The 17,982-nt window shown below is 51.9% G+C and overlaps 1 protein-coding gene across 5 annotated transcripts in view; it reads right to left on the reverse strand.

The window, feature by feature from the left end:
• The window catches only part of IGSF21 (immunoglobin superfamily member 21), a 240,438-nt gene that overhangs the window by 140,328 nt on the left and 82,128 nt on the right, over window positions 1-17,982 (reverse strand). The gene's annotated exons all lie outside the window — the stretch shown is intronic.

The raw sequence follows: 17,982 nt of genomic DNA on the forward strand, positions 1-17,982 counted from the left end.
CTCCTTCCTTCTTCCTGTCCTGCCTTCATGCGTAAAAAATATTTATTGAGCTTTTGTTCAGGACCAGGCACTGTTCTAGGCAGTGGGGATGCAACAGTGAGAATAGGCAAGTCCACCGTTGTGGAGCTGATCTTCCAGCAGAGGAGACGATAATCAAATAAACAAAGGATGGGAGCTATGTCAGGTGACGATAGTGTAATGAAGAAAAATAAATCAGGGCTGCTCTGGACAGGCTGGTCTGGGAGGCCTCTCTGAGGAGGCCAGAATAAAGGAAAGTGTGAGCCACGTGGGCATCTAGAAGGAGAGCATTCCACATAGAGGACACCACACGTGCAAAGGCCCTGAAGCTGGACTGTGTTCAGAGCGCTGTGTGATGCTCCAAACTTGGGCCACGGTGGGACATTTTTTCATAACTTTGTACACTCTGGAGCCCGGGTTTGGCTGAGCATCTTGAAAGACCGGAACCTGGGCTGGGGCGAGAGTGAGGCAAGTAAGATGCCTAGGGCGCCAAATGTAAGGGGGCGCTGACTCCCGCTGCAGGACCCTGAGTCCCGCTTGCCTCCCCCTAGTCCCCACCCTGCTAGAGTCCTTTAGAAGAACATCAGGACACGTCTTCCTCAGCTGAGGCAGAAGTGACTATGGGTCCCATTCCCCAGGTCCCCTAGCTGGAGCCACAGAGGGTGGGGATGGGAGTGGAATGCTCCGAGCTGGGGGTCCTCCTCTTCTCAGCCCCTCTGGAGTTGACGGAGGGGCCTCCGGGCTGCAGAGCGGGCAGGAGGCCTCGGCTCTGAGGACTAGACCCTCCTTCCTGGGCACGTGGCACTTTCTAGTGTTCCCAGCACTTTCGCTCCCAGTTTTCCATCAGCTCCCACAACAACCTGTGCACGCCGCGTAAGATGCTGCCCTTGCAGTGTGTGTCCCACTGGAGCCTAATTGTCTGTTTGCACACCTGCCTCTCCTGGAACGCGGGTTCTGTTAATACCGCTAGGGCAGGAACATAAGAACACGTGTGCTCCTTTTTGAGCGCTCGTGCATGCAGGCAGCCTCCTCCTCACGGCCCCCTTGAATGCTTCTCAGTCACAGAGGAGGAACGGCCGTGCAGGGCAGCGCAGCGCCCTGCTCAATACCACCCCCATGTAAGCAGCAAAGCCAGGACTTAAATCCAGATCTGTCAGATGCCGAAGCCAATCTCTTTCCACTACCGTTTGCTACCACCCGGAGCAGTCATGTGACTTGCAGAGGTCACATGGGAATTTGGGGCTAGTCCCCGCATTCGCCTCTCCATTGACTGCATCTTCATCTGAGGCCTGGCTCTCAGACGGGGCCCGGGAGCCGAGGCAGGGGCTTGAGGAGCAGACCTGGAGCTGCACACCGAGCCAAGCAGACTGCAAGCAGACAGGTCTGGGGGTGAGATCAGGCCCGAGTGAGGGATGGTGGGCAGAGGGGAGACCCCACGGCCCCTCAGGGCTGGAGATCAGAGCCTTGCAATGAGCTGCAGGCTCCCCGGGCCTTTCCTATCCGAGGCCAGGACAAGCCTCAGGCCACGTGTGGGCTCTGAGCCTCAGGTCTGGAGGCAGGACTGCTGGCGGGGTAGGAAGGGGGAAGGCGGGAGGCAGGGCGATTTTCTGACAGATGTGCCAGGCGAGAATTGCCTCAGTGGCGGTCAACACCTGGCTCCCAGGTGAGAACTCACCTTCCCAGACACAGACACACACAGGAGAGGGGCCAGCAGGGGTTCGTGGCCAAGGAGTTCTTTGCAAAAGAAAAATGGAAAAGTTCTCCTCCAGGTCCGACTGACATTCCTCCAGCTCCTATTTCACAAAATTCCATCATCTTTCGAATTCCTGTTCTTTCTCTGAAAATTCCCTGCCTCGCCTTCCTTGCTTCTCCCACCCACACGCCTCCAACAAATCTGAAGTCAGTTATCCGGTTCAAGTTCCTCCCTCTACCACTCAGTAGTGACCTGGGCAAGTTGTGTGGCCTCCGTGGGACTCAGTTTCCCCGTGTGTAATGTGGACGTGGGAACAGTCACAGGGTCCAACGCCGTGAAGCACACCCTAGGGTGTGGTTCGCCATGTGCCCCGCCCTCACAGGTGGGCGCCCTGAGCAGGGTGAAGCGGCCCCACGCTTCCCGGCCCCCAGACCTCTCCTCCCTCCCACCTCCCACGGTCAGTTGAGGAAGGACGGTCCGGAATAGAGGTGGGAAGGGTGGGGTCTGACAACTAGAAGCTGGTCAGGGAATAGAAGATTCAGAGATGACCAGCCAGGTGTCCCACCTGGCCTGGGATCAGAGCCAGGAGACCCAAGCGGAATTGTCCCTGCAAGGCAGAGGACAGAAAACCAGAGAGAGAAGAGCCAAGAAGACCCCCTGCTGTCGGGACCCCGGCAAGCCTGGTGGGGGAGGGGCAGCTGAACAGGCAGGGGTAGGGGAGATGGGCTCATCCACCAGCCGGGAAGCAGTGAGTACAGTGGAAAGAGCACAAGAGGTCTGTGTGCTGGGACCTCAGGCAGGTGGTCCCTCTCTCTGGGCCTCAGTTTCCTCGTCTCTAAAATGAGGGGTGAACTGGACTTTTAGGGCCTTCCAGCTCCAATCAATCTCATGTCAGATGTTAACTGAGCCTGAATCTTGCCACCTTCGTTCCTGGTACGACTTAATGCCATTTCTCCGAGAAGCGAATCCCCCAATTAATCAGCCGCCAGCTACAGACGGGGCTCTGTCTTTCTCGGCATTAAATTTGCCGGCAATCAGCCTGGATGCTCGAGCCCCCCCCCAGGTGCGGTATCGAGGAGCAGGATCAGGAGCAGAGACGGATTCATCTTAACTAAGCAGTTCATTATCCCGACCGGCAGCATCACTCTCCCCTCTATCTCTGACAGCACTTACGCCACTCCTGTTAAGACACATTTAGCAAAATTGCAGGCAATATATAGGAGCCACGCGCCCTCCCAATGAGGTGATGATAAATAGCTCCTCTATCCGGAAACTCGCCTCGCAATATCCCAGCATCGCTCCTCGCCCCTTTCCCAGCTCACAGGGGGCGTTTCTAGACACCCGGCTCACGTCTGGCCCGCTGGTGGATGGGAGTCAGCGAGGGTTTCCATGGGAGGGGTACGGGCCCGCCTTGACGTAATGAAAGGGACATCAACCGTCTCAGGGTGACCAGAAGTCTCAATCTTCCTGGGACCAAGGGGTTTCCTTGGATGAGGGCTTTCAATGCTAAAACAGGCGAACTGGAACAAACTGGTCACCCTAACTGTAATCGCACCCTAGCCCGCGGCCGGCCCTGGGAGGTCTCTTAAACCTCCACCTGTTTCAACAGTCAGAGCAACCACACCTCCCTCAACCAGCTGTAAGGACCAGTGAGTGGATGCTAACCTTCTCCCTGGTTCCTGACTCTCTGTGGGGGCTCCGTGGGCAGCGGTGGCTGTGGTTAGGGAGGTACCTTGTGGGATCAGGATTTGTCCCAGACTTCCTGCATCCGTTCACGCCCTTCAGTCACCCTCCACCAGCAGCCAGAGGGATTTTTCTAAAACACCTCAGGGCTTCTCATTGCTCCAGAGAAAACATTGCCAATCCTCCCTGGGGTGACCCAGCCTGGGCCGAGCTCTCCAGCACCTCCGGCACCTCCCGGCTCTCACCCCCGAACAGGGTCTGCTGCCTCCTGCCTCTCCCTCGGGGCAGCATTCTCTCCCACCCTGGGCCCCAGCATGGGCTGTCCCCTTGGTCCCAAGCCCTCACTCTTTGCTTGAGTAACTGCTGCTCATCCTTCAAGGATTAGTGGACATCTCACTTCCTCAAGAAAACTCTCCCGGACTCCCTGACTATCATTGTCCCCAAAGCATCCCTCCCCTCGCCTACCCCTGAGGACACTGAGCGTTACTTGTGATGATGTTTTCCATGTACAGTCACCACTGCACAAGGCCATGAACCGCTTCTGTGTGCCGTGTTACCACGTGCCTAGAACAGCGCCTGCATCCCAGCACGCGTTGAAGGAAGGAAAGACATAACCCCGCCCACTGCCCGGACCGTTCCATAATGAGAGCGGGTGGGGTTCCCAGCAGGACCCTCCTGGAAGCACCTCCTCCCTGTGGGCCTTGTCCTAGGCGCCCAAGCCGAGGGTCCCCATGACCTCAGGTCCTTCTGAAACTGCCTCTCTGACCACATCTGCTTGGACCGGTGTTCAGGCACCTTGGTGTCTCCAGCGGCCTCTCATGGAGGCCAGGCAGGAGAACTCACCCAACAGAGGATGCTAGCCCCAGGTGGTGAGTAGATGCCCCATCAGAGATGGTAGGATATAGGACATAAGGAGAGAGTCAGCAGAGAGTGCAGTGGCTAGAGCTGGACCATACAGGCAGCAGAAGCTGTGAACAGAGACAGCAGAAACCACAGGTAGCAGCAGCTACTGACCCACCATATGGCAGGGCCCTGGAGCAGGAAACGGTGGGCGACTGCCAGGACGGGCAGGCTCAGCGTCAGGGGATGGAGCTATGCTGCATCCTGTACAGCATCCTGATTCTCCTGGGAACACAGTGCTGAGCTGGGGTCTGTCTCCCTCTCTCCTCCCAGGAGCCTTGCTGCCGACAGAGGTAACCGGACACCTTGCAGCAGGCTCAGTAAGAACCCCTGCCACGATGGGGCGCCATGTTGCTGCCCCCTGCACCATGTGGATGTCTTCAGGCATCTCAGTGAACAGATCCAAGCCTGAAGAGATGTTTCCCCCCCTCTCTCCTGAGCTCAGGGAGCACCCACAAGGCCTGCAGACTCTAGAAAGTGTATCCTGGATCCAACTCCCTCACCCCTCCATGGCCGCCTCCCTGGGCCCAGCCAGCCTCGTTTGTTGCTGGTCTACTGCAATGCCTCCTAACTTGTTGCCCCCGCCCGCCTCCCTGATTTCATCTCCCCTCACTGTCTCCCTCATTCACTCCACCCACACGCAATGAACCCTGCTGAACCCTGAGCACTGCAAGCATAGCCTCACCTCAGGGCCTTTGCACTAGCTGCTCCCACCTTCCAGAACAATCTTTCCCAGATACCCACATGGCTCAACCCCTCAATTCTTTCTCTGCTCAAATGTCACCTATTTGGAGTGGTCTTTTCTAACTATCCCATAGGAAATAGCATCCCAGTCATTCTCTAACTCTTTACCCTGCTTTATTCTTTTTTAAACATTTATTACTGCCTGATACATATTTATTTGTTTATTGTCTGTTGATAACCCCTCACATACATCCAACTAGAGTGTAAGTTCCCTGAGAGCAGAGACCGTGTGTGTTTCGATTTTTTTCTTGGTGTTCAGATTGGATAATTTCTACTGATCTATCTTCAGGTTCACTGACTCTTTCCTCCATCATTTCAATCCTGCTACTGAGTCTATCCAGTGAGTTTTTTATTTCAGTTTTTGCATTTTTCAGTTCTAAAATTTCCATTTGGTTCTTCTTTACACCTTCTATTTCTTTGCTGAGGCTTTCTTTTTTAGTATTTGTTTTAAGACTATTTGCGATTACTTGTCCAAGCATGTTTATGATATCTACTTTAATGTCAGATAATTCCAACAGAGGCGCCCTCTCATCCTTGGAGTCCATTTATTGTCTCTCCCCATGTGAATTGAGATTTTCCTGGTTCTTTGTATGTCGAGCAATTTTCATTTGTATCTCGCACATTTTAGGTGCTACTTTATGAGATTCCAGGTCTTGTTTATATTAATTCCCTCAGTTGTAAGTTGAATGCTGGTGTTATTCCCCAAACTGCCTGCTAGTATTTACATTTCAGGCTTTTCAAATAGGAGTCCACACATTCTGTCCAGGTCTTATAGTTGAATTAGCAGAAGACAAACGCAGGCTGCCTTTGCTCCGTGTCACGATAACCAGAATTCCTTGACTTTGTGTTTTTAATCACTCCTTTATCCCTGGAAACTAGAACAGTGCCTGGCACTTAATAGGAGCTCAACAAAGATGTACTGAATGAATGAAAAAGTGAGCAAATAAATATTTGATCAGCGCTTGGCAATTTTCAAAGGATCTCTGTAATTACTATCTCATTGATCACCATAGCAACCCTGTGGGAGTGTCCCCATTTTCGAGGTGAGGAGACTGGGGCTCAGAGATTCAGAATGACTTCCTCACCAACACACAGAACCAGGCTTGGCAGGCGGGTCCTTTGATTTTGAAGCCAGTACTCTTCCGCCATCCCACAGGAGCCCCCTGCCCCTTCCTTCCAAGTGGAGAAGCTGAACACAGGGGTGGGTAGGGGGCTTAGGTGCCTGGAGATACACAAGAAATCTTGCTCAGATGCAGTGGGGTCAGACACCAGGTGAGACCAGCAGGACACAACACCACCACAGGGGGCAGCAGAATAGCTGACAGTCGAGGCCATTTTCAGATTCAAAGCAGCAGAGGATGCTGGGAAGGCCAGGAAGATGTGTCTGAACTCTCCTGGGGCTGCAAGAGATCTGAGGCTGGATCGGTGCATTTGTTCCATTTCAGCCCTGCAGTACCATCCTCTGGACTTGGCTCTGGACAGTTTCCTTGGCCCAGTAGTGCCTGTCTTGGGTGGCCCAAGCATCACTTATTGATACAAAGCAACTAGAGAAGAATCAAAAACAATAGGCAACCATCTTTCTATCAAAGGGCAGGGGCTGTGGCTGCCATCAGACTGGGAGCTCCCTGAGGGCAGGAACAGGGTCTCACTCTCTTCTGTGTCCGCAAGTGCAGAAGTGGTGCCGGGAACTCAAGGACCTTCTTCCCTCGGAGAACCAGCTTGGACCACACCAAGACTTGACCTGGGGCAGACAGTCAGGCCGTGGCAGCAGCCCCACCAACTGGATTTAAGGCCCCTCTGGGGTGGACCGTGGGCGTCAGGGTCACGTAAATTCCTCGTGCCACCCTCCCCCTTCTGTGGGTTTGGGATTTATCCCCACGTGGTAACAGGAGCTCCATGCACCAGCACTCACGAAGAAAAGAGTCACCCCACCTCATGACGATAAGTACCACAGCGTAGCGCTCCTGGCAGCCTCCCTGGGCTCACTGCGCCGTGTAATTACTATCTTAATAAATATCATTACAACAAACCAATTACGGCAACCACATCTTTCAGGCAGGTACGAGGGTTCTGTGAAATACGCCCTTCCATGCTGGGTTAACAGGCACTCCCAGCCGTCGCCTCCTTGTTGGCAGAAACCGGGGTGAGAGGTGGGGCCGGGGGTGGAGGGGGCCTTTTAAGAAAAGAAAGCCTGTGAGCCAAGTGGGGAAGCTAACAGCTCATCTGTCTCTAAGATGGATCAATTCTTCCTCTCAAATAGCTCTCAAAACTCTCTCTGCCCCACACCAATCCCGCCTTGGTTTGGGCCCTTACAGTCCCTCTCCGGACCCTGGACCGCCAGCTTGCTGGTCTCCAGTCTCCACCTTCTTCCTCCAGTGTACCCACCACACTGGAGCCTCGACGATATTTCTAAAAAGCAAATGTGATGACGCCGGCTGTCTGGTTAATGCCATTCAATTTCCCCACCCCATTGCCTTCCAATTCGGGATCAAATTCAGACTCTGCCACGGCCAACGCAGCCCCTAAGGACCTTGCCTCTCTCGGCTGCTCAGACTCAATCAGTCTAGTATGTGTTTGTGCCCCTCACAACCCACCCACCAGCCCTTCCAGACCCCCTCAGGTCCCTCTTGGAGCCTGCGCTGTTTCTTCTCCCCGGAATGCCCTTCTCCTCTGAGCTCACCTAGAGAAATTGGCTCACATCCTTCCAGCTTCAATGCAACAGTCACTCCTTCCTTGATTTATATGAGTCTGCAACTCCCGCTTCTGCGCTCACAGCCCCTTGTAAACATCTCAATCACAGCCCATCCACATTGCATTATAATATAACATATGGTTCTTGCGTGTGTCTCCACCGTCACGGGGGCTTCTTAAGGTGAGGGAGCTGGTGTGTGCATCTCTAGCTCCCTGGATGTGGGCTGGCACACGGCGGGTGCTCAGGCTGTGTCCCGCACGAATGAAGTAATGAATGAATTAACACACGAACCCCACATGTGGCAGGTCTTGGTGAGCCGTGTAGCCCTGGACCAGTGTGGATGACGCTGCAGTCCAGTGTACAATGTCACACCCTGGAGTCAAATCCTTCTTGGTCTCCCCGCTTCCTTTGGGATGAAGTCCACACCCCTCCCCTCACACCCACGGCCTGCCTCCTCCTCAGCTCATCTCTTGTCCTCTCTGCCTTTTGCGTGCTGAGCCTCAGGCATCCTGAATGATGTCCGGCTGTTGGGTCTGTGCACCTGCCAACCTTCTGCCCGGAACACCTACCATCACTTTACCACCCTCGCTCTGACATACCCTTCAGATCTTAGCTGAGGCATGCTTTACCCCAGAGGCCGTTCCTGACACAGACCCCAGCTTCACATACTCCACACCCAGCTCCCCCAAACCTGGATGAGCACCACTCTCATAGCATCTACTGTAGCTGTAACACATTGTGTGGTTACACCCCGCTTTTTACCAGTCTGTGTGCCACCACCATGGACCGTGAGCCCCTGGAGGGCCAAATCACATGTTAGTAACTGCATTCTTAGCGCTCAGCACGCTGCTGGCCGCACTGTTGGCACTGAAGGCATATTTATTGAATAAATGAGTGAATGAATGAATCCATGGATGAACGAGTAAATTCTACAGATAGCTTCAGCTGGCCTAGCCACAGTCAGCACGTCCATTTCTCTCGGGGCTGGATGTTTCTTGCCTTATTGAGCTATGAATTTCCCTCCCTAAATTTGGGCCATGGAAGAACACCTAACGGGGGAGGGGGGCCCACCCTCACTCCTGGCTCTCACCTCCCCCAGCAGAAGGTCAGCTCAGCTCTGGGTCACCAGGGACCTCAAACATTTTGCAGCCGTTACAGAGAGACGTGCCTGCTGCTTTTGGGAGCCTGTCCCCTGTCCCAGCCTCTCAGGCTCCTCTGAAATACTCCCCCTCTGTGATCTCTAGCCAGCTAATCAAATTCCCCTCTGTCAGAGGCAATAGATACTCAAAAGCCTTGTAGTGTTAATGTATTATTCATGACATATGTATTATTTATCTTCAGTTTGTTTATTTATTATTAATTTGTGTTTCATTATTGATAATGATGTGGCTATACTATTAATAAGAAGGTTTGGGAAGACTGTTCTGTGGTCCTTTGCAGACACCTGATGCATCTTTGGTTCCCTGGAGAGCCAGCGTGGGTCGTTTTTCTTCCCAGTTTATGGATGGGAGACACTGAGGCCAGAGAAGAGCAGGACGTGTTCAGTCAGTCCTCCTGCCTCTGAGATGTCTGCAAGGGAAGGTGAAGTGATCGGGGAAAAGCTGCAGGAGGCAGCACGTCACCGGTTGACAATAGGCTAAGGGCATAGGTGCCTGCAGGATGCAGATGCTGGACCTGCCAATCACGTCCCCATCTGGACCCTCATATTCTTCTGCTTGTCCCAGGCTCCCTCACCTGGGGTCTGAAGCTGTCTTCCTTCTGTCTTACACAAAGCGCCTGCTCTGTGCTGTATGTGTGCTCCCCAAACCCCACTTCCGTTTCCTCCCAAGTACTCAGCCAGACCACATTTCTCAGCCTCCCTTGCTGTTTGGGGGGCCATGTGGCTCAATCCTAGCCAGGGGAATATGGTTTCCAGGCCTGGCCCTAGAACCCTCCCATGCCGTCCTCCTCCACACACCTTCTCTCCATCTGCCACCTGGATGGAGACGGCTCTGAGGACTGGGAGGAGGGCAGAGCCATAAGATGGAAAGAACCTGGGTACTTGAATGACAGCAGCGAGCAATGTCCTCCCACGGTTCCCCATGGACAGTGAGATGAGTGAGCAATAAAAGGTTGTTATGTTAAGTCGCTGAGCTTTTGGGGTGCTTTGTTAAGGCAGCTTTCTACTGATACCTTCCACTAACATACCGCATAGTAGGTGCTCAGTAGAGCCTTGGTGAAAAAAGTGAACAGGTAGATAAATGAATAAGCAACAAAATTAATCAGTGGATCCAGCTACACTGTCACGGAGTTGGATTGCTCATCACAGAGTATCAGGGGGAAATGGGCTTCGTGATCTGGAGTTGAAACCCTTTCTTATACAGATGGGTAAACTGAGACCCACAGAAGGGAAGGGGCTTGGCCAAGGTCATAGAGACAATTAACAGGCAATTTAAGACCAGGACCCAGGTCTCCTGAAGCATAGTTCTGTGACCCTTCTACCACACCACTGTCTTGTCTCCGACCGTCTTTTATCTGACAGCCTGCTGTCACCCTCTGGAATTTTCCGTGTCCTTGAGGGCAGGTGAGGGGAATCACCATTTCCTTATCCCTGGGTCAGTCCAGCATCCAAGAAACAGCTGGCACTGCTGGGAGGGAAGAGGATGAGAGAGTGATGCGATGCGGGATGCCCGTGAGATGCCCTGACCAGCCACGACCATCTCTGCAGTTCCCTCCCTGGGGCCAGGGCCCCCGGATCAGGGCTGGCTGTGCAGCCAACAATGGGAAACCCACAGGCAGTAGCAAGAAGAAAAGGCAACAGCCCCAGAGCTTGAAGCCAAGGATCTGGGTAGAGCCCTCATTCTCCCATGGACAAGAGGTCAAGGCCCTCCCCATCTCTCATCTGAAAAAGGGGCTCATAGTACTTATTTCTCAAGGCAGTGGTGATGCTAAGATAAGCAAATAGAGGGGAAAGAGATCTGAAAAGCAGATAAGTGATAGGAAAAGTTGGCCTCCTTCTTTGTATGAGGTTTGTCAGGGACCACTGGTGCCAAGAGGTTATGACCTTGGGCTTGGGAACCAGACAGACCTGGGGACAACTTCTGACTCTGCCACAGGCCAGCCCTGTGATCCTGGGTAAGCCGTTTCATTGCTCCGAGCCTCAGTTTCCAGCTCTGCCCAATGGAGATAATTATCCTCACCTCTCAGGGCTGGGCAAGGTCGAGGAGGCAGACGCAGGGATGGTCAGGCAAAGAGCTTAATGCAGTGCCTGGCACGTGGGGACAGTGCTGACATGGAGAGCCTGGCCGTCACTCCTCTGCCTCGCCACCCCCCTTCTCTGTGCCCTCGATCCTCTTCTCCCAGCAAGACTGCTTTAAGGAGTTTGCTAGAAAGCTTGGGGGCGACGGCCCATTTTCTGTGGGCTGTTTCAGATAAGCCTCAGGAGCACAGAGGCCGAGAAGTCAGTAGCCGATGCTGTTTTCATTCCTCTACGGAGATTTCTGAAGCAGGGCGCATGGGGGCCTGGCAGCCCTGCCTCCTCCAGCATCACTCAGAATCACGAGCACAGATTGGTGAGCAACAGGAAGGCCTCTCCGACTCAGAATAAAATTTAAAATATGGATGAAAGGTTATTAAGGAATATTTTAAAAGAAAAATAGTTATTACTAGAACCCAGTCTAGGCTAGGTTATAAACTGGTCTTAATCAGTAAAACGAGGCAACTTAATGAAAAAAATTACAATTTAAAATAGGCCCACATTAAATAATAATGCCTCATAAACACAGAAGTCCTTTAGCGTATAGGAATTAATTTCTGGGCTCAGAAGCTAAAGGCACAATAAAGGAATCCTTAATTTTTTGGTCTTTTATTTTTCTCTCAAAAAGGCAACCCGCACTAGATTGGGTTTCCTTACTTTGATACCAAGGGGCCTGGAAATTTGCAGAGGGAATTTGCTCAGTAACGATTCTGTTTCCTTCAACCTATTATTTTAAGAGATGATGCGAAGGAAGTGTGGCTTCACGCTCCAGATCTGCGTCCGTTTTAAATAAACTCATGTGACAGAGTTTTCCCACTGAGAAATTAGGCAATGGGCTCATTTCGCAGAATCGAAGCCCTGAGTTCTGACTCTTCAAGCCGGGCAGCTCGCCCATCAGGGTAGCAGCCTTCCTGGTCCAGGGAGATTTTGCATCTCTACTCTAGCAGCTGTTAGAAATAGCCCAATAAAGCAGAGTGGTCTCAACCAGGGGCGATTTTTGCCCCCAGGGGACATTTGGCAAGATCTGGAGACATTTTTGGTTGTCACAACTGGTGCGGGGTTTGCTACTTGGCGTCTATCAGGTACAGGTCAAGGATGCTGCCAAACGTCCTACACTGCAGAGGCTGGTCCCCCACAGCCAAGAATGCTCGGGCCCCAAATGTTAATAGTACCAATGTTGAGAAATCCTGCAGAAAAGGGAGGAAAACAACTTCTAGAAGGTACGGATGTGCGCGGATCCCAGGCATGGGAGACAGAGAGAACATCCAAATCAGGACCAGCCGTCTGCAGCTGAGAAGGTAGATTGATGAGAGATTCTCCCTCTACATTGGCCAGCACCAGTTGTGCCTAACGCCCGACTTCCACTCAAACTTCTTTACCGCTGAAATGGATCAACTCACTCCATCAGAGCATCTTTTCTGACCTCTGGAAACTATTTCTATCTCGTGATGCCAGAATCCTAGGAGAAAGTTCTTTTATGGCCACCCGTGGCAGAGTGCATTTATTCTGCAAGGCACAGGAGGCCCGGCTCACAAAGGAGAGTCTTCAGGGCTCCCTCCTCCCCGGGGAGCACTCCACGCCTCCTTCCTTGCTAATCTCACTCTGCCTGCTTGGCGGGAGAAGCAATCCAGTCTTCATGTTAATACTTTATTAACTGCGCACGTCCCACAAGATACACATCAGCCTATTACAGTTGTTTGGTTATATAGTGCCTGCTTGTCACCTGAGGGCTCTTTGGGCCTCATTCGCTCACCATCTAACTTCTTCCTGCCGGAGGCCAAGGGACAGATTGTAGACGTCTTATTGAGTGGAGGGGCTGGGCGGGGTGAGCAGGAGGACTTCCATTCCATCCTGCAGGGCTCCAGGCTTCTGTTTCCTGGTGAAGACGGAAGGGCAGGGGGCCTCTAGGTGGGGGGTGCAGGGACCACGTCTGGGCCAGTTTGTCACCAGGGACAAAGAATTCACGAACAGGGCGGGGCACACTCCAGCAACCGGACAGTTATCGTTCAACTTAGAAAAGATGGTGAGCCTACTGTGTGCTGGCGGACCAGCCGGCCTTTCCAGCTGTGAAACGGGTTGCAAACCTGCTCCACCATGTCCTAACTCTGTGCTCGTGGAATATGAAGCTTCAGGCTTTTTACCCATTAGGTAGGACTCCTGATGCCACCTCGCAAGTTGGAGATGACACATGTACGGTGCTAACGTATGGCTCCATATGTGGCTGATGCTACCGCTGCTGGAGCCATTTTATTCCTTTTTATAGGGATTATTTACAGCAAAGTGTACAAATCTCAAGTGAACAACTTGATGTATTTTTACATATGACACACCCATGTAACACCACCCAAGTCAAAATACAGAACGCTCCCAGCGCCCCAGAAAGTTCCCTTGTGCCCCTCACCCGTCATCAGCCCCCACCCCCAGGCTAACCTCTGTTCTGGCTTCTCCATCATTGATTGGCTTCGGTCCTTCTCGACCCTCATGTAAATAGAATCAGGCAAGACGAGCCCTTTCGTTTCTGGCTACTTTTTCTCGGCACGATGTGTTTGACATTCATCCATATGTTGCATTTATAGTAGTTTATGCTTAAAAAGAAAATGTCCTGGGGCTGGCCCCGTGGCCGAGTGGTTAAGTTCACACTTTCCGCTGCAGGCGGCCCAGTGTTTCGTTGGTTCGAATCCTGGGCACTGATATGGCACTGCTCATCAAACCACGCTGAGGCAGCGTCCCACATGCCACAACTAGAAGGACCCACAACGAAGAATATACAAGTATGTACTGGGGGGCTTTGGGGAGAAAAAGGAAAAAAATTTTTTTAAATCTTTAAAAAAAAAAAGAAAAGAAAATGTCCTGGGTAGTATTCCGTTGTATGAAATACCACAATTCGTTTATCTGTTCCACCATTGAGGGACATTTAGGTGGTTTCTAGTTTGGGGACATTATAAATAAAGCCTCTCATTGTCATTAAAATATTAATCCTAGACCCAAGGGACAGCTGGTCAACCTCCTTCTTCCCAGGGGAACTGATTTCCGCTTTTGGCCAGCTCCAGGCAGGGAAGCCCTCTGCTGGGTTATGAAGAAGACAAAGCTTGCCTTAGCTTGTCCACCCAGCCCCCTGGGACCCTTGCTCTTCCTCCGGGGGGCACATGGGGCGCCCTTAAGAATGTTGGCAATTTATTTGCCTTCGATATGGACACTCTTCCCCCAGGTCTCTCCTAGGGGCACGTCGAAGCCTGTCTCTGACACTCCCCAAATAAATGACATGACATTTGAACATGCTTTGCTTTTTCAGGTGTACACATCCTTCTACATCTGATCTTCCCACAAGCCTGTGGGGAGGCTGATGTCTATTTTTCAGGTAGGAAAACTGAAGCACACTGATTCAGGCACTTGCTCACTTACTGGACAAATACTCCCGAAACACCTGCTAGTTGCTGTGTCAGGCATCTGGCCACGAGTTTGTGTGGTGGGAGACAGCATCACACCCCCTGCCACGTTCTTCCCAATTTTGCATCCTTTTGCACCGAGTGCCCTTGTGTTTTGCCAAGTTCACTGCTAGCTTTCTGCGTCATTAGTCTTCGCTCCCTGGTGAGATGAAATTTTCTGTTTTTTTTTTTTATTTTAAATCTTTCCATAATACACAACACTCTTAGGAAAATAGAAGTGCTTAATAAATGCTCCAAAAGAGTGTAATGGAGACTGGTCTTGCCGACTTGACTTTGTCACTCCAGATTTTCAAGTTCCACGTTAGAGACTTGCACGTACCCGAACAGCTTTCCCACAAACCGAGCTCACCCACACAGCACGTGCGTGTAGGTCCAAGAGAGTCGAGGTCCGAGAAGGACTCAGCACGCCCTGGCCGGCTGTGAAGAAGAAATGCGGGCAGCCTATAGGAGCAGAGAGTGACTCCCAATGACAGCCAGCAAGTAAACAAGGACCCCCATCCTACACCCACAGGGAACTGAATTCTGCAATAACCTGGATGAGTTTAGAAATGGATTCTTGCCCAAGGCCTCCAGATGAGAGCCCAGTCGGCCAACACCCAGCTGGTTTTGACCTCGTGAGAGCCAGAGCAGAAAACGGAGCCTAGTCCATCAGGACCTACAGATTAAGAAATGGGTGCTGTTCTAAACTGCTGAGTTTGTGATAATTTGTTAACGCATCCATAGAGGACTAATAAAGCACGTTTATCTGAGATCACAGCAGCCGGGGATGATCCTTTTGAAGCGTCAATCAGGTCACGTCATTCCTCCGCTCTGAGCCCTCAGGTAGCTCCCATCACGCTGCCTCTTTGCTCTTCCCTAAACACTGCAAGCCATCCCTACCTCAGGGCCTTTGCACTGACTTTCTTCTTCCCAGAACACCCTCGTCCCAGCTGTGCACATGGCTTGCCTACTCATTTCCTTTTAATCTCTGCTCACCATCATGTCCCAGAGAGGCCTTCCTTGACCACCCAGTCCAAAATTCTCTAAAATTCCCACCTAACTTCTCCCTGTAGCCCTAAAATGGCTTTATTTTTTATAACACTATTTCTCTGCCTGACACTATATTTTAAATGTATCTGTTTGTTTGTTACCAGTTATGTACCCTCCCACCCCCCTGACCAGGATGTCAGCCCCGGGAGGGGATGGACTTCATCTGTTTTCTTCACTGAGTGTCCCCAGCACCGGGAACCGTATCTGGGAACTGCTGACATTTTATGGCGCCCATGAGGAGCAAGGCATTGCGTCAGGCGCCGTCTACCGCTTTAAGGAAAACGACAAACTCACACAACCCTTCTTCAACACGGAAACAGATCACCTTCCAGAGCGAGCTGCTAAAAGAACCCCCAGGTGGGATTCCGTCCCTTTCTCTCTAAGCCTTGACAGTTACCGTCACGGTTTTCTCTAACTGATTCAGGATCACGTTTTGATTAGAACCGTTCGTTCAGGTCACCTTGAGCCCCACCTGGAGTCAGCTGTCCCCGGGGTTCAAATGAGAGACTCTAGGGTTTCAGTGAAGCTTGGAATCAACACGCCTGGGCAGCATCTCCCTGCTACCGCCCGGGGCTCCGCATTTTATTTCCAAAGCTCAGCCCCGTGATGACGCCCCCCCCACAAGGAGCTCCCCGAGCTTCACTCCTCAGAGCCCCCTTCACCGTCCTTCTCCTTGTCAGCAGGAATAAGAGGGAGTCAGGGAAAGACCTGGATGGCGAGCGCCCCCGGGACGATCGGGATGGTTTCTCCACGGAGAAGGCAGCCTCCCACTGGGCTCCGGAAGGAGACACGCAGCCCAGCTCATACTGACATCTTTATCTTTAATGACTTGTGCCTTTGGTGATTTCAACAGCAATATACGTTTATTGTAGAAAATAAAAAGTAATACAAGTAATTGTAAAGAAAAAAAGAATCCCCTTCTGTAAACCTCCGCTCGGAGAAAGTCACTGTTAATATTTGAAATTCTCTCCTCTCTCTCTCTCTCCACCAACTGTTTAGTGGGACTCCGTGATGCTGGTATCACCGACGTGTAAATGCAACGTCCCCTCTACTGGGTCATGAGGGGTCATTTGATGGGTCAACTTGAGTGGGTCACGGGGGCCGGGATTAAACGCTACTTCCGGGGGTGTCTGTGCGGGCATTTCTGGATGAGATTAGCATTGGACTGGCGAGTGTGCCCGCCCATGAGGGTGGGCCTCACCCGACCCGCTGAGGGCCTGGGGAAAACCAAAGGCAGAGAGAGGGGGGACTGCCTCCCTGTTGAGCTGGGATGCCCCATCTCATGCTTCCTGCCCCCACACTGGGGTTACACCTTCGGGTCCTCAGCTTCTTAAGCCTTTGGGCTCAAACTAAATTCCATCACCACCAGCTCTCCTGAGTCCCCAGCTGGAAGACAGCAGATCGAGGGGCTCTCAGCCTCCATAATAAAATCATATATATGCACATATATATTCTGTTTATATACACGCTGCTATCCTGTTTCTCTGGAGAACCCCGACTGATAGAGATTTGGGGACCAAAAGTGGTTCTAGAGGAAGAGAATTTCAAGGATGAGTTTTTTGATTGGTTCTTGGGTTTCCAGAACTGGCTCTCTAATCTGATTAGTTTAAAGGTGCTCATGACCTTATTTACTTTGGTCTTAGTCACTTTCCACTGCTATAACAATACCTTAGATGGTGTAGCTTATAAACAATAGAAATTGATTTCTCACGGTCCCGGAGGCTGGGAAGTCCGAGATCCGGGCGCTGGCAGATTCCGTGTCTGGTGAGGCGGCTCCCTGGTCAAGGGTGGGCGTGTCCTTGCGAGGACAGGGGTGAGGCAGCTCTGCGGGTCTCTTTTATAAGGGCACCGATCCATTCCTGAGGTCTCCACCCTCATGACCTAATCACCCCCCAAAGGCCCACCTCCTAACACCATCACCTTGGGGGTTAAGATTTCAACTTATGAGTTCGGGGGGGACACAACATTCAGTCCAGAGCCCCAGGACCACAATAATCTAAAGCTTTGCTGGACTAGCTCAGAGAGGGAGCTCTCGGGAATCCTCTCACATCCCATCTCCAGCCTCAGTCCATTCTAAACAAACTCAAAGTGGGTATGGACTCTCCACAACCACCGAGACAAGGGATGCTCACAACTTACTGATGAAGGAAACAAGGCTTAGAGCAGCGCTTGCCAAACTGCGGCCCCCAGGGTCAAATCCTGCTCCTTCACCTGTTTCTGTAGGGCCCACCAGCTAAAAAGGCTTTTTACATTTTTAAATAATTATGTAAGTACCCACGTAATACCTTCCATTTTACCTCCTGGCCTGCAAAGCCTTCAGCCCAAACTGAAGGATATTCATTCATTCATTTATTCATTCATTCAACAACTATTTATCCAGGGCCAGAGGGAGAGCCAGCTGTGTCCCTGCGCTTGTGGGGCTCACAGTTGAGGAGACACAGGCCAGCTCATCGCTGGGTGCCTGGAGCCTCCCCCAGTTAGCCTCGCAACCCTGGGCCCTGCAGGAGGGAGCCTGAGGTCTCTAGTCCTCTGGGTAAGCGAC

This window comes from Equus asinus, chromosome 5, assembly GCF_041296235.1.
Source record: "Equus asinus isolate D_3611 breed Donkey chromosome 5, EquAss-T2T_v2, whole genome shotgun sequence".
Lineage (NCBI taxonomy): Eukaryota > Metazoa > Chordata > Mammalia > Perissodactyla > Equidae > Equus > Equus asinus.